Here is a 12,831-nt window from a genome sequence, read left to right as displayed (position 1 = left end):
CCAAGGTAGTGATGGTTTCCCCCTTAGAGACCAGCACTGTTTTATGAACCCCTGTTCCCATAAGGATCTTTCCATAGGTTTGTAAACACTCTGCACCTTGCCAACACCAACTCAAATCCGTCAGGAAAATACTAGGAACAGCGCTTTGAATTTCTAATTAGAAACTTGGTAAAAATAACGAAGAATGCACACGTATATTCAATTCAGCGTTATTAGCACACATTTTCTCCACAAAGCTCCAGCTTACAATAGAACATTTCATATCTGTAGCTTTCATGAAATTGGGAAATGGATCGGGTCAAATTCCAGGCATTGTTCCTTCTCTCTCCTTCTCTATGGCTGGCCAAATGGAAGGAATGAGGACACTATGAACATCCTTGGGTTACAACCACATTAAAGTCGTTTTCACAAACATGGTTTCAGGGCTTGACTGAGTAGAGAGTTTTAAAATTACAAACTTTCATCCATTTACTTAGAAAGAAGTAGGACTAAAGCTAAACCCCGGTCTTTTTTTGGACCCCAGAGTCCAGCAGAGCCACCCTGTTGAAGAGGACTCCAGAGGTGATCAACTCTGAACCAAGGCCCTGCCGCAGATCCTCTGCAGGCTCCCCTGGTGGGTGGAGCACACTTAAGTCACCAGGAAGCCGATTAGCCAGAGGCCCATGGGGTACAGGCAACAGGGGGTCCGACCAAGAGCCCCAGTGAGAGCTCTTTCCACTCCTAAGATCACAGCTGCACTGACCAGTGAGTGCTGCGGAGCGCTGCCTAGACCAGAGCCACTGGAACAGCCCGGAGGAAGGAGGGGCAGCTGTCCACTTCCACCTGGGACTTCCAGCCTCTGTGTCCCATGCGCAGGAGAAACAACCCCCAAGCAGGAGGTGGTGACTGGACCATGAGCACAGTGCTCCACTTCCTAGTGCTCCACTTCCTACGGCTTTCCCCCCGGCCCTAGCTAACAGAGACAGCTGCACCCTTCAGGGGTGACGAAAGTAAAATGGGGTGGCTCCCCACTGCTCCCAGTCCCAGGCTTGGCTAAGGCAGCCAAGCGCATCCCTCTTAACACTGCTGCCTGAGGGCATGAACCCAGGCGGCTTCACAAACGCAGCCATGGTCACAGCGAGGAGGTGGCCCAGAAGGAGGACGCGTCCCACTCTTGGTGACGAATGGACGCCCATGCCCTGCCTAGGATGGATGGAGCACAGCATCCACCAGGAACAGAGACGCCCAGGGGATCCACGAATTTGCGCTGCCCTGGGAGCCAAGGAGGATGCAAGACTCCAGTGGTGGTGGCCAGGGGTCCTAAGGGACTTTGCTTATTTGGCTAGACACGCCAGTGAGGAACAGCCACACCAGTGTAACTGCCCAGACTGCACTCAGGTCCCACACAGATCCCCGCACGCATGTGTGCACTCAAGGCCTCTAAAATCCGGACACAGATGGCCCCATGGTCTATACTGGGCTAAACCACAGCCAACTTCATACACAAGCAGGTTTGAATACAGAAAAGAAAACAGTTCTTGTTTCTTCCAAGTCAGCCTCTTCCAGACTATTCCTGCCAGATGATATCCCATCCTGTTATATCCTAATAAAAATTTAGAATTGGCATCTTGTTTCACATTAATCTCTTTTCCCATCATAATCGGACTTCAAACCATCCACTTCTGCAGAGCCCTTTGCTGCAGCTAAATTCCAGATCATGGGCCAGGATACTGCCACATTCACGCCCCTGTCACAGGATGAGCAGGGATTTGGGTGGTCCCTGGCAATTCAATGAGAAAACACCCACACCATGGAAGGACATAGAAAGAATCAGAAAAGTAAGAAATGGAAGCATATTACTCTAAGCCACACTTTCAACATTTGCCAAATACAAACACAATGTCTTCCTGTTCCCCGTTCAGTTAGCTGACAACAGATTATAAAACAGTGCTGAGCAACCATAGCATACCAACGACATGGTGATTATAATTCCACTGCTTTTTAAAAATCAAATTACAGCCAGGCACGGTGGCTCACGCCTGTAATCCCAGCACTTTGGGAGGCCGAGGCAGGTGGATCACCTGAGGTCAGGAGTTCAAGACCACCCTGGCTGACATGGTGAAACCCCATCTTTACTAAAAATACAAAAATCAGCTGGGTATGGTTGCAGGCACCTGTAATCCCAGCTACTCGGGAGGCTGAGGCAGGAGAATCACTTGAACCTAGAAGGTGGAGGTTGCAGGGAGCCGAGATCACACCATTGCACTCCAGCCTGGGCGACAGAGTGAGACTCCATCTCAACAACAAAAAAATCAAATTACTATAAATGTATTAGGAAAACTTGTCACTATAAGGATTCAACAATGTCTAGACTACTTTTGTAAACAGTTATCATCATAAAATACAGAAGTGTATTATTACAGGATCAAAAACAAAATAAAGTAAAATATGTATCCACGTTTTCATGCTATCTATACAACTTCTAATTTTCCACTTAGGGGATTCCAATATCTGATTTTCCAATTTCACAGTTCTTTTTGGTTCTCCATCAGTAGACGATCTCCTCTGTGCAAAGTATCTGTCAGTTACATAAACATCCATTTTTCCTCACTTTTCTGTTTAACAGCTTTAATAACAACAACAAAAAATCTGTGTAGCGAATTATTGATCACTCTTTCTGAGACCTCAACAGGCTAATGGGGGCCTGGTGGGAAGCCAGTCGCCATGTATTTGCCCACACTTGCTCACTACCAGCCCACAGAGGGACCGGCAGACAGGAACTGCCCAAAAACCACCTGGCTCTGCAGAGAAGGCCAAGCACAAGCAGAGTCACAGTGAGTCTAACACGCTCCTACCGCCAGTGGATCCTAGTGCTTGAGATGACATCCACTACTTCATCATTTCTTTTCCTGCCCAACTTGGGTTTGAATTCACACAAACTGAAGAAAAAAAAAAAGCCCCAAATACACCGAATTGCTCCCATTTAGACTTTTTAAGTATAACAGCACAAAATACACAAGTACAAATACACAAAAGACAAAATACACAATACACAATACACAAAAGACAAATGAGGAATACACTTGGATTATGAGTCAGGTTTTGTTGTGGAACAGAAGTGCCACGCTTGCATTTACCACGCAAAGCTGCTCACAGAAAACAGGCCCTTGGCCTTTGGAAATGCTACAAACCACAGTCCCTGTGGCGGGCTCAATGTGTCCTCCAAAAAGATGCTCTCAGCCTAATCCCCGGAACCTGTGGCTGTGCTTTATTGGAAACAAAGGTCTTTGCGGATGTGATTAGTTACAGTGTTGTGGGATGAGATAATCCTTCATTATCTAGACTGGCCCTAACTCCAATGGCAAGCATCCCTGTAGGAGCAGGGGAGAGAGAGACAGACACAGAGGGAGACACAGAGCAGAGGCCACGTGATGAAGGGGAGGAGAACAGAGTGATGTGGCCACAAGCCAAGGACAGCTAGGAGCCCCAAAACCCACAAGAGGCAGGGAAGCCCCATCCCACAGAACCTCCCGAGGAACTCAGTCCTGCCACACCTGGGGTTTCCTCGGAAGGAGCTCGGCCCGCCACACCTGGGCTTTGCCTGAGGAGGATCTTGGCCCTGTCACACCTGGGGTTTCCTGGGGAGGAGCTGGGCCCCACCACACCTGGGGTTTCCTGGGGAGAAACTTAGTCCTACCATACCTGGGGTTTGCCAGCAGAGCAGATTGTGGACCTGTGGCCTCAGAGCTGTGAGAGCGCACATTTCCGCTGCTTTGAGCTGTGGAGGGTGTGACGCTTTGTTACAGAAGCACTGGAAAGTCACACAGGCCCTTGATGGCTTCTGTCCTCAGATCAACCCGAACTTACTTAGACGAAGGTAAAAACGTCACATTACTTCACGAGCTTCATTTTCTTTAGATTTTCAGTGAGACCTTTTCACTCTTGCCTAGGCACCCGGCCTCTGGCCCTGGGCCCAGTTCTGCTGGGACCTCCAGCCCCAGGGACTGGGAATGCACAGTGAAGGGGATGGCAGCCGCTCTCTGGGTAATGACAGGGTGGGGTCCCCGCCAAGCAGCGCACTCACGCTCCACTGCCTCAAGGCCTTATCCAGATAGAGAGCTGGGCCCAGGGGAACCGCCACATCAATGGAGGTGACATGTGGCACCTGGCTGAGGACAAATTTTAAAAACACAAACTACTGTGTCAAAACATCTCTGAATATTCCTAGTATCACACAAATCACAGAGGACAGAAAGAAAAAAGAGAAATGTAGGTCTATAATTATGCGGACGAAGGAGACAGGGAGGCCTAAGATAAGTGTGAAGAAAGCAGCTCAGGCCCTGGGCTGGGAACACACGCAGTCACACTCATGTGGTGTGAGAGCCACAGCAGGGACAGGGCTGACCCCTCGCAGGCACCATCCACCCTGTGCACCAGCTCCCACCCTGTGAAATGACCACCATACAGGCGTAGGAAACAGAGCAACCAGCCGCACACGGCAGGTGGCACAGACCCAGGAGCATCCTTGGAGGTGGAGCCAGGTGTCCCCCAGGTGTCCCCCAGCAGCATGACGGGTGGGGCACACAGGCGGCAGGTGGCTCCGGAACTCAGAGCTCAGGCCACGGGCTGAAGGCAAGTCCTTCCCGATGGCTCGCTCGCTGGCCGGCATTCTCCCTGAAGGACACGGGGCTCTTGGTCCTCGAGGCGAACTTCACAAGGCCTGAGAGACTGAGCCCCACCAGGTGAAGAGCTGGGGGTGGCAGGCAGCCAGGCTGGCGTTGGCACCTCTACCTCCTGGCTGAGCAGCAGGAAGAACCAGGAGCCCAGAGGTCACAACAGCGGCACAGCCACTGCCAGCAACAACGGAGGTTCACAAGCAGATGCCATCAACCAGAAGTTACTCAGTCCTCAAATCAGATCCAGTACATGCAGAACTGAGTCCAAACGAGACAGACAGCAAACCCGGCAGTGGCTCCCACACACTCCTGGGGGAAAGGAACCCTAACCACAGGCAGTTGAAGTCATCTCCTCCGACTCTCTATGACACAGGCCGTGCGCTATCATTTAAAAGCAGAGTGAATTTTAACCCTTTTCCCATTTAGGAAAACAAAGCGCAGCTGGCCGCCAGCACCGATTTAATTTTACATAAACGTGCTCTTTGAGGCTGAAGCAAATCTGACTGATTTTCAATGTGAAAATAAAATATAAAAACTGTTCTTGGAATTATTTCTAAACAGAACTAACATCAGAATCGTCTGAATCATCAGAATCGTCTATTTTGGAAAAATAGGATTCATCAAACGAATCTTCAGCCAACAACTGTTAGAGAACGATGTTAACACCACGTGTAGGAATGCTACATTTTCTAGAATTTGACATTTTCATTGATGGAAAATTACTGTACCTTGTATATGGAAATACCACTACTAAAAACATAATGCTATAAATAGAATGATGTCTTTTGTTTCCAAAGTCAATATACTGGAGCAATGCGAAAATAATAATAAAAGTGAGATGCTTCACGGCAAAGCTGCCGCAGGATAAACATTGCGGCCACAAGTGCCCCCAGTATTCTCGGGGCAAACTGGAAAAGGGCTAACAGGCAACGTTTTCATTTTATTCTACTGAGTGCAGTAATTATTTTTAAAAATACACATGAATAACAAAAAAACTGCGGTATGGTTTTAAAGAAATTTCCATAACCTGGTGGAACTCTTCACACAGGGTAATGGGTTCATAAAGCCTTGGTCCTTTGCAAAACAAGCATCAACTTGACAATGACTAAAAGAAGCAACTGCAAAACTGTCACTCATTTGGAGCCATGGCCTGGGTTGGGCAGGTGTGAAGCTCCCCGCCCTCTGGAGCAAGTCTGGGGCCCAGCGGCTGGCACGTGGGCACTGCAGGGCCTAGTTTGGGCAGGTGTGCAGCTCTCCGCCACCTGAGCCTAGTCTGAGGCCCGGCGGCTGGCATGTGGGCCCTGCAGGGCCTCTACTTCTCACCCCAGCTCCACTTCCCTCCCTGCCCTCACTGGGTCTCACAGAGCCAATGAACACTGGGCTCAGATTCAGGGCCCAGCATCCATTGCAGTGGGCACTGCCCTTCCACAAGGTCTGGCTCCAGGAAGCAACCCCCACCTCAACCACACAGTAGGGCAACAGGAAACCCCATTCCCCCATGCCAGTGACTACACCAGGGAAGGGGTTCACGTGAGGCTGGCCCCAGACCTGCTGTGAGACCGCGTGTCTATGAGCTCGGATTTAGGGAACTTGGGAGCAGGAAACTTTCTTTCATTACAGGCCACCAGCAGGGAAAGAAGTTAGCCCAACGCTGTCCACAGTCACACCCCCACCAGGCCCCCGGGGCACAGAAGGAGGGAAGAGGACAACAGAGGATGAGGTGGGGCCAGCAGAGGGATGGAGAAGAGCTGCCTGCCCTGGAACAGGCAGAAAGCATCCCACATGCAAGAAAAAGTAGGCCAGCTAGACTTAAAATCAGAACTACCGCTCATCAAAAGATAGTGTAACATTTGGGGTGCTATAATTTTAACATGTCCCCCAAAAGGCATGTGTTGGAAATTTAATCCCCAACAAACCAGGGTTGGGAGGTGGGGCCTCATGAGAGGTGGTGAGGCCATGGCGGTGGAGTGAATGGACGAATGCCATTGTCTAGGGAATGGGCCTCTTATACAAGGATGAGTTCAGCCCCCCTTTCTCTCTCTCACCCTCTCTTTGCCCTTTCGCTAGGGAGTGACACAACAAGAAGGCCCTCACAAGATGCTGGCACCTCGATCTTGGACTCCCCATCCTCCAGAACCACGCATGAGCCAATAAATTCTATTCACTATAAATGACCCAGTCTGTGGTATTCAGTTACAGCAGCAAAAACCAGACTCAGACAGGAGCAACCAGGGAAAGGGGACACAAATCTCCCCACTTTACTCTTCATAACTGCAATATGAATCTATAATTACCTCAAAATACAAAGCTTTATTTTAAAGACAGCATGCGGCATATAATAAGAGCTATATAAAATGCTAGTAAAACTGCTTAAATAATAATGACTGTCTACAAAAACAAAAACAGTGCTAATTCAGACAATATAATGAAAGAAAACATCCCATTTACAACAGCAGCACAAAAAATTAAATACCCATGAAAAAATTTAATAAGAATTGTTAAAAATCTACATTTTAAAACCATTTTTTAAATCATTCCTGAAAGACACAAAAATAGACTTGAACAAATGGAAAGACATCCTGTTCTTGGTTAGGGCAACTAAACATCCTTGAGATGTAAAATTCTCTCTAAATTCAATCATAAATTTACTGTAATCCCAATTTTTAAAATGCCAATCAGCATTTTTTGGAGCTAGACCTCTTGATACAAAAGTTCATCTAGAAAATAAACATGCAAGAAAAGCTAGAAAAGCAAGGAAAAGAAGAACCATAAGGCTGAACTTGCCTTACACCAAATACTAAAACACACAACAGAGCCTCCAAAATTAAAACAGTACGGCCATGGTACATTAACAGACAGGGCAGCCCATGAAATAGAGTAAAAGTCCAAAAACAGATGCACTATCCATAAAGACAGAGTATGTGATAAAGACAGCACATTAAGTCACTATGGCAAAGGGGGACTTCTGAGTAAGTGGTAGTAGGACCAGATGGCCACTGGGAAAAGATAAAATCAGATCCATCCCTCACACCACAAACAAGAGATCTAGACAAAAAAAAAAAAAAAAAAAGGGCAGGAGAAACATTGCACGAGGAGAAAATATGGGTGAATTCCTCTATGACAGGGGAACGAAGAAAGGCTTTTTCCCTGACTCAAAATCCAGATACAATAAAAGAAAGAACTTATATATCTGACTACATTAAAAGATGTTTTAATGTTTACACAGCCAGAAAAAAATAAAAAGACAAATGACAAAATGAGGAGAAAATATCTGCACTATTTATCACAGATAAAGAGCAAATATCCTTAATATACAAAGAACTTTTAACATTTGATGAAAAATGCAAAAACTCTATAGAAAAATGGGCAAAATAAGTAGAGATGAGGATGAGCCTGAAGCATCTTGTGAAGCCAGAAAGTACTCAAACACAAAACAGGACGGAGGATGCCATAGGACACAGGGGCCAGCCTCAAGGACTCCATCCAGCCAAATCTGGGACAATTTGTACCAAAATAATCAGAAGCAGTGACTTTGAAAACAGGGATCCCTGAGTCCACACCCATGTGTGCTTGATGGACAAGTCAACCATCTATCCACCAGTAAGGAGAGGGGGGGCCCTGCGGACGGGAGGTGCCGTGCCAGCTGCAGGCCTGTGGGAAAGCTGGGCTGGGGCTCCTCCTCCTGCAGGAAGCATAAACGACGCCAACCCAAGGGGGACAATCGGATGAGGAGCAGATACCCACGTGGTCTCAGAGTCTCCCCACAGATCACTTATTAGCTGCACAGAGGAAAAAAGGTAACTCTGCAGTGGAGATATCACCAAAGATCACCACAACCAACCTCGCCCACAATGAACACGTGCACGTCTGGATGTGGGACCCAAGGACAGCCCATTGCTCACACAGACCGCTGCCGGAAAGGCACAACCTGACTCTAACAACTATGAGGAAGCATCAGATGAACCCAAGGAACGTACACGTTAAAATTTTTTTAAAGAAGGGAGACTAGGCCATGCACAGTGGCTCATGCCTGTAATCCCAGCACTTTGGAAGGCCAAGGCGGGTGGATCACAAGGTCAGGATATCAAGACCATCCTGGCTAACATGGTAAAACCCCGTCTCTACTAAAAATACAAAAAATTAGCCGGGCATGGTGGCAGGCGCCTGTAGTCCCAGCTACTCAGGAGGCTGAGGGAGGAGAATCACTTGAACTCAGGAGGCGGAGGTTGCAGTGAGCCGAGGTCGCGCCACTGCACTCCAGCCTAAGCGACAGAGCGAGACTCCATCTCAAAAAAAAAAAAAAAAGAAGGGAGACTAAAATATTAAAAATAAAATCATAAATGACAAAAAAAAAATGCTGAGGAACTGTTAAAGAATTAAGGAGGCCAAAGAGACACAGAAACCAGACACAAGACATGATCCTGAACTTGACACGGTACTGGAGGAAAGACCATCAGGGACACGCATGGATCAGTTCAACAGACCCTGGAACATGGGCCATTGATTTTGTTCCAAGAATATCAGTTAATACATAAACAATAAATCAGTCAGATCTTCACCCCTTAGAGATTTGGGGAGAGGGTTATTTTGTCATGTGACCCACAGAAAAGGACTGTATTCACCCCAGAGGCCCAGGAGGATGCCGCTTATTCAGACACGAAACACAGCCAAGACACTGGATCTTGTGATTTTTGCAGGTTTGCCCCTGTTGCATTTCATGCTCATGTTATAGGGAGTTTGCTCCATCACTCATTCAGTCAGCAAACATTTCTGGAGCCCACACTTGCATGCATAAGGCATTTCAAAAGAGGCACTGCTGTGGCAGTCAAATGAGACTGCACTGTCCCCAGGATCCTGGGAAGAAAGTGGTCTGGACAGGAGGGACTACTTCTTTGGTAGTTTCTTTAGCTTCTTCACAGCTAACCCAAACATAAATTACAGGGGAAAGGTTTTAGATGCTTTGGTTAACTAAAAAATGCAAAAAAATTAACAGCAGATTAAAGTCAGTGAGTGTGTCTTCGCAAAACTTTTCTTCCTAGTTTGTTTCCAATGACTACAAAATACTCAGGACCAAAAGAATACATGCAGACTCCGGTGCCTGGGTGTGCCCTGAACACAGTATTTGTCCCGTGTTCTCACCCGCCCAGGTAGCCTCCTCCTTGTCTGTGCGTCCCATTCACAGATGAACCCTTCCACAAAGGGCCCCTACACACCACAGCTTCTGCCTCCTGATCTGATGCATGAGGCCAAGTGAAGCAACTGCCAAAAGCCTGGTGCATTTTGGTTCTCCCAGCATTAGGAACGTGTGATGAAGGCAGCAGGGCCACAGGGAGAGCAGGTCCTCCAGTCAAAGGCAACATGAGGAAGCCACTGCCAGGGAACAACAGACAGGCCACCCAGCTCATGCAGGAAGACGGCTGTCACAAGTCACTTTCCAAGGAAAAGTACACTGCTGGGGTTTGTCCGTTTCTGATTAAGTAAAATACTTAAAAAATGTACACCCAGGCTGACTGGATGTTTGATGATACTGAGAAATGCAGTCAAGGTTAGGTGTGATGATGATGTTCACAGTGACACTCCAGAGCCCTGTCTTTCAGAAAGATATGGCGAGCCATCTGTAGATGAAAGGATGCAATGTCTAGGATGCAGTCTCCAATAGCCCGGGTGGAACGGGACGGGAGAAAGAGATGAGACATGAGCGATAAATCAGGGGTTGGAGGTGGGTGCAGGGAGCGCACCACATGCTTCTCCACCGTTAGCTTTGAAATTTCCCATAATAAAAAAGTTTTAAAAAAAAACAAAATGTACACGCCAAAAGGTTTACAGATGAAATAAAATGATGCCTGGAATTTGTTCCAGAATAACTCAAAACAGGTTGTGGGAGAGGATATAGAAGAAGCAGATTGTCCAGGAGGCTGGCAGCTGGGGAAGGTCTGTGGGGCTCATCGCACCAGCCAGCCTGTTTTCAGCTGTGCTTACAGCTTCCACCGCGCAGGGTCCTCACCAAAGACAAGGAGGAGGACGCTGCAGCCGGAAGGCATGACCACACTGAAAAAATCCCCACCCAGCTGAAGAAGGCTGCTCCGGGAGACGCTGCTGCAGATGGGGTAGCTGAGGTGGGAGGGCCCTGCCACGGCTCGCCCTGGGCCTTCCGAGGAGAGCGCTGGGCTCCTCTACCATAGCCACCGTCAAAGACAGCCCTGCCATTGTGCCTTTCTCCTCTCATGTCCCGCTCAATTCCAGTTTCACCCGCTGGATGCTTAACCCACTTCCAATGGTTCCGCACAGGAAGCAATTTTTGTGTGGAAGGTCATTTCACACACTGCAACATTTCCATTCCAGATTTCACCCAGGCAAGTGCACTTGATGACAGTAAAGTGGAATCCAGTACTCCCAGTTACAATCGACCAGCACATCAGAAAGTACCAATGACTGGCCTGGTGCAGTGGCTCACATCTGGAACCTGAGCACTTTGGGAGGCCAAGGAGGGCAGATCACTTGAGGTCAGGAGTCTGAGACCTGCCTGGCCAACGTGGGAAAACCCCGTCTCCACTAAAAATACAAAAATTAGCCGGGCGTGGTGGCCCATGCCTGTAGTCCCAGCTACTCAGGAGACTGGGGCAGGAGAGTCACTTGAACCCAGGAGGCGGAGGTTGCAGTGAGCCGAGATCACGCCACTGAGGGGCGACAGAGTGAGACTCTGTCTCGAGAAGAGAAGAGAAAAGAGAAGAGAAGAGAAGAGAAGAGAAATCAGTGATTCCATAGCCTCACCCGCACCCGCACCCCAGACGCCCATGAAGTGGCCACCATCGAAACCACCTGTTGTCAGGAATTTCAGATGAGGTTTAAAAAGGAATAAAGTGTCGCTAAGACATCTTGGTTTCAGCATACAGATGTCATAATCACAAGTAAATTACAATTAATATTCTCTAGAAGACACTGGGAGTGAGGCGCCAGCCCCCCTGCTCCTCCCCACCTCCCCCCACAGCCCCTGGGCACCACACATCAGCCATCGGGTGCTGCCAGGGCACCGAGGCCATTTCTCCTCCCCTCACTCGCCAGCCTGGGCAGCCCCATCCCTCTCCATGAGCCACACCCACCCCAGAAGACCCCTCCCACCCAAGGGGATTCACAAACAGCTGTATTTTAGCTGAAATTTCTGGTCATAAGTAAAGAAAAGCAGAACTGGAACAGTTGCATTAAATGACTGTGACTGCATCAGTCCACAGAATGCTTGGCACCTCTGGATTTCTGCACCTAATTAGGACTCGGAATCATAGGGACTGGAGGTGTGGACACTGGCAAAGTCAGCTTGCCGCTGCCAGAAGAGATTAGAAACATCAAATGGCAGCTATGCCCCAACACCCTGCTCTCCGGCCTGAGGCACACCCCAAGACCATCCTCAGCACCTCATGCTCCTTCACAGGCTGTTCTTGAGAGAGCTGCCCAGTTGCGATGGCGGGCCGGGTCGCCATGGAAGATGTCTTGTCAGCTGTTTTTTGGTTTCTGATTTACTTGTTAAAATGATACAGAAGTACCCCGATCTGCAGTTTCAGTGACCCTCAGTCAACCTTGGTCTGAAAATATTAAATAGAAAACTCCAGAAGAAAACAATCCCTAAGGCCTAAATTGCGTGCCACTCTGAGCAGTGTGATTAGATCTGGCATTGTCCCCCCAGGGCGTGAATCATCCCCCCGTCCCGCGTATCCACACTGTAGACACCACCCACCCATTGCAGTTGAGAGGTAGAGAAAGAGAGACTACATTCATTTTTATTACTGTATATTATAATTGCTCTATTTTATTGTTATTGTTGTTAAATCTCTTTCCGCACCTAATTTATAAACTGTGTCACAGGTATGTATATGCAGGACAAAACCTAGTATGTACCGTGTAGGGGTCAGTACTACAGAGGTTTCAGGCCCCCACTGGGGTCTTGGAACAAACACCCCGTGGAAAAGGCGGAACTACATTATTGACTTTTTCAAACAGAAAAGTAAATCTTAAGAACAGCAGGATTTGGGTTTTTCACAGAATCTACATTAATATAAATGATGTCCACATATTTTATTTCTTTCAACTGAACCTATAAATTCTTACTCTTAGTGTTCTATAGGTATATATAAAGTTCCCTATGAGAAACCATCTCTCACTTGTGCAAATTCAAGCTTTACCA

The 12,831-nt window shown here is 47.9% G+C and overlaps 1 protein-coding gene across 20 annotated transcripts in view; it reads right to left on the bottom strand.

The window, feature by feature from the left end:
• Window positions 1-12,831, bottom strand: part of NPHP4 (nephrocystin 4) — a 126,707-nt gene that overhangs the window by 65,929 nt on the left and 47,947 nt on the right. The window lies entirely within an intron of this gene.

The sequence above is a fragment of the Pongo pygmaeus genome, chromosome 1 (assembly GCF_028885625.2).
Source record: "Pongo pygmaeus isolate AG05252 chromosome 1, NHGRI_mPonPyg2-v2.0_pri, whole genome shotgun sequence".
Taxonomy (NCBI): Eukaryota; Metazoa; Chordata; class Mammalia; order Primates; family Hominidae; genus Pongo; species Pongo pygmaeus.
This window is presented reverse-complemented; position numbering and strand designations above follow the sequence as displayed.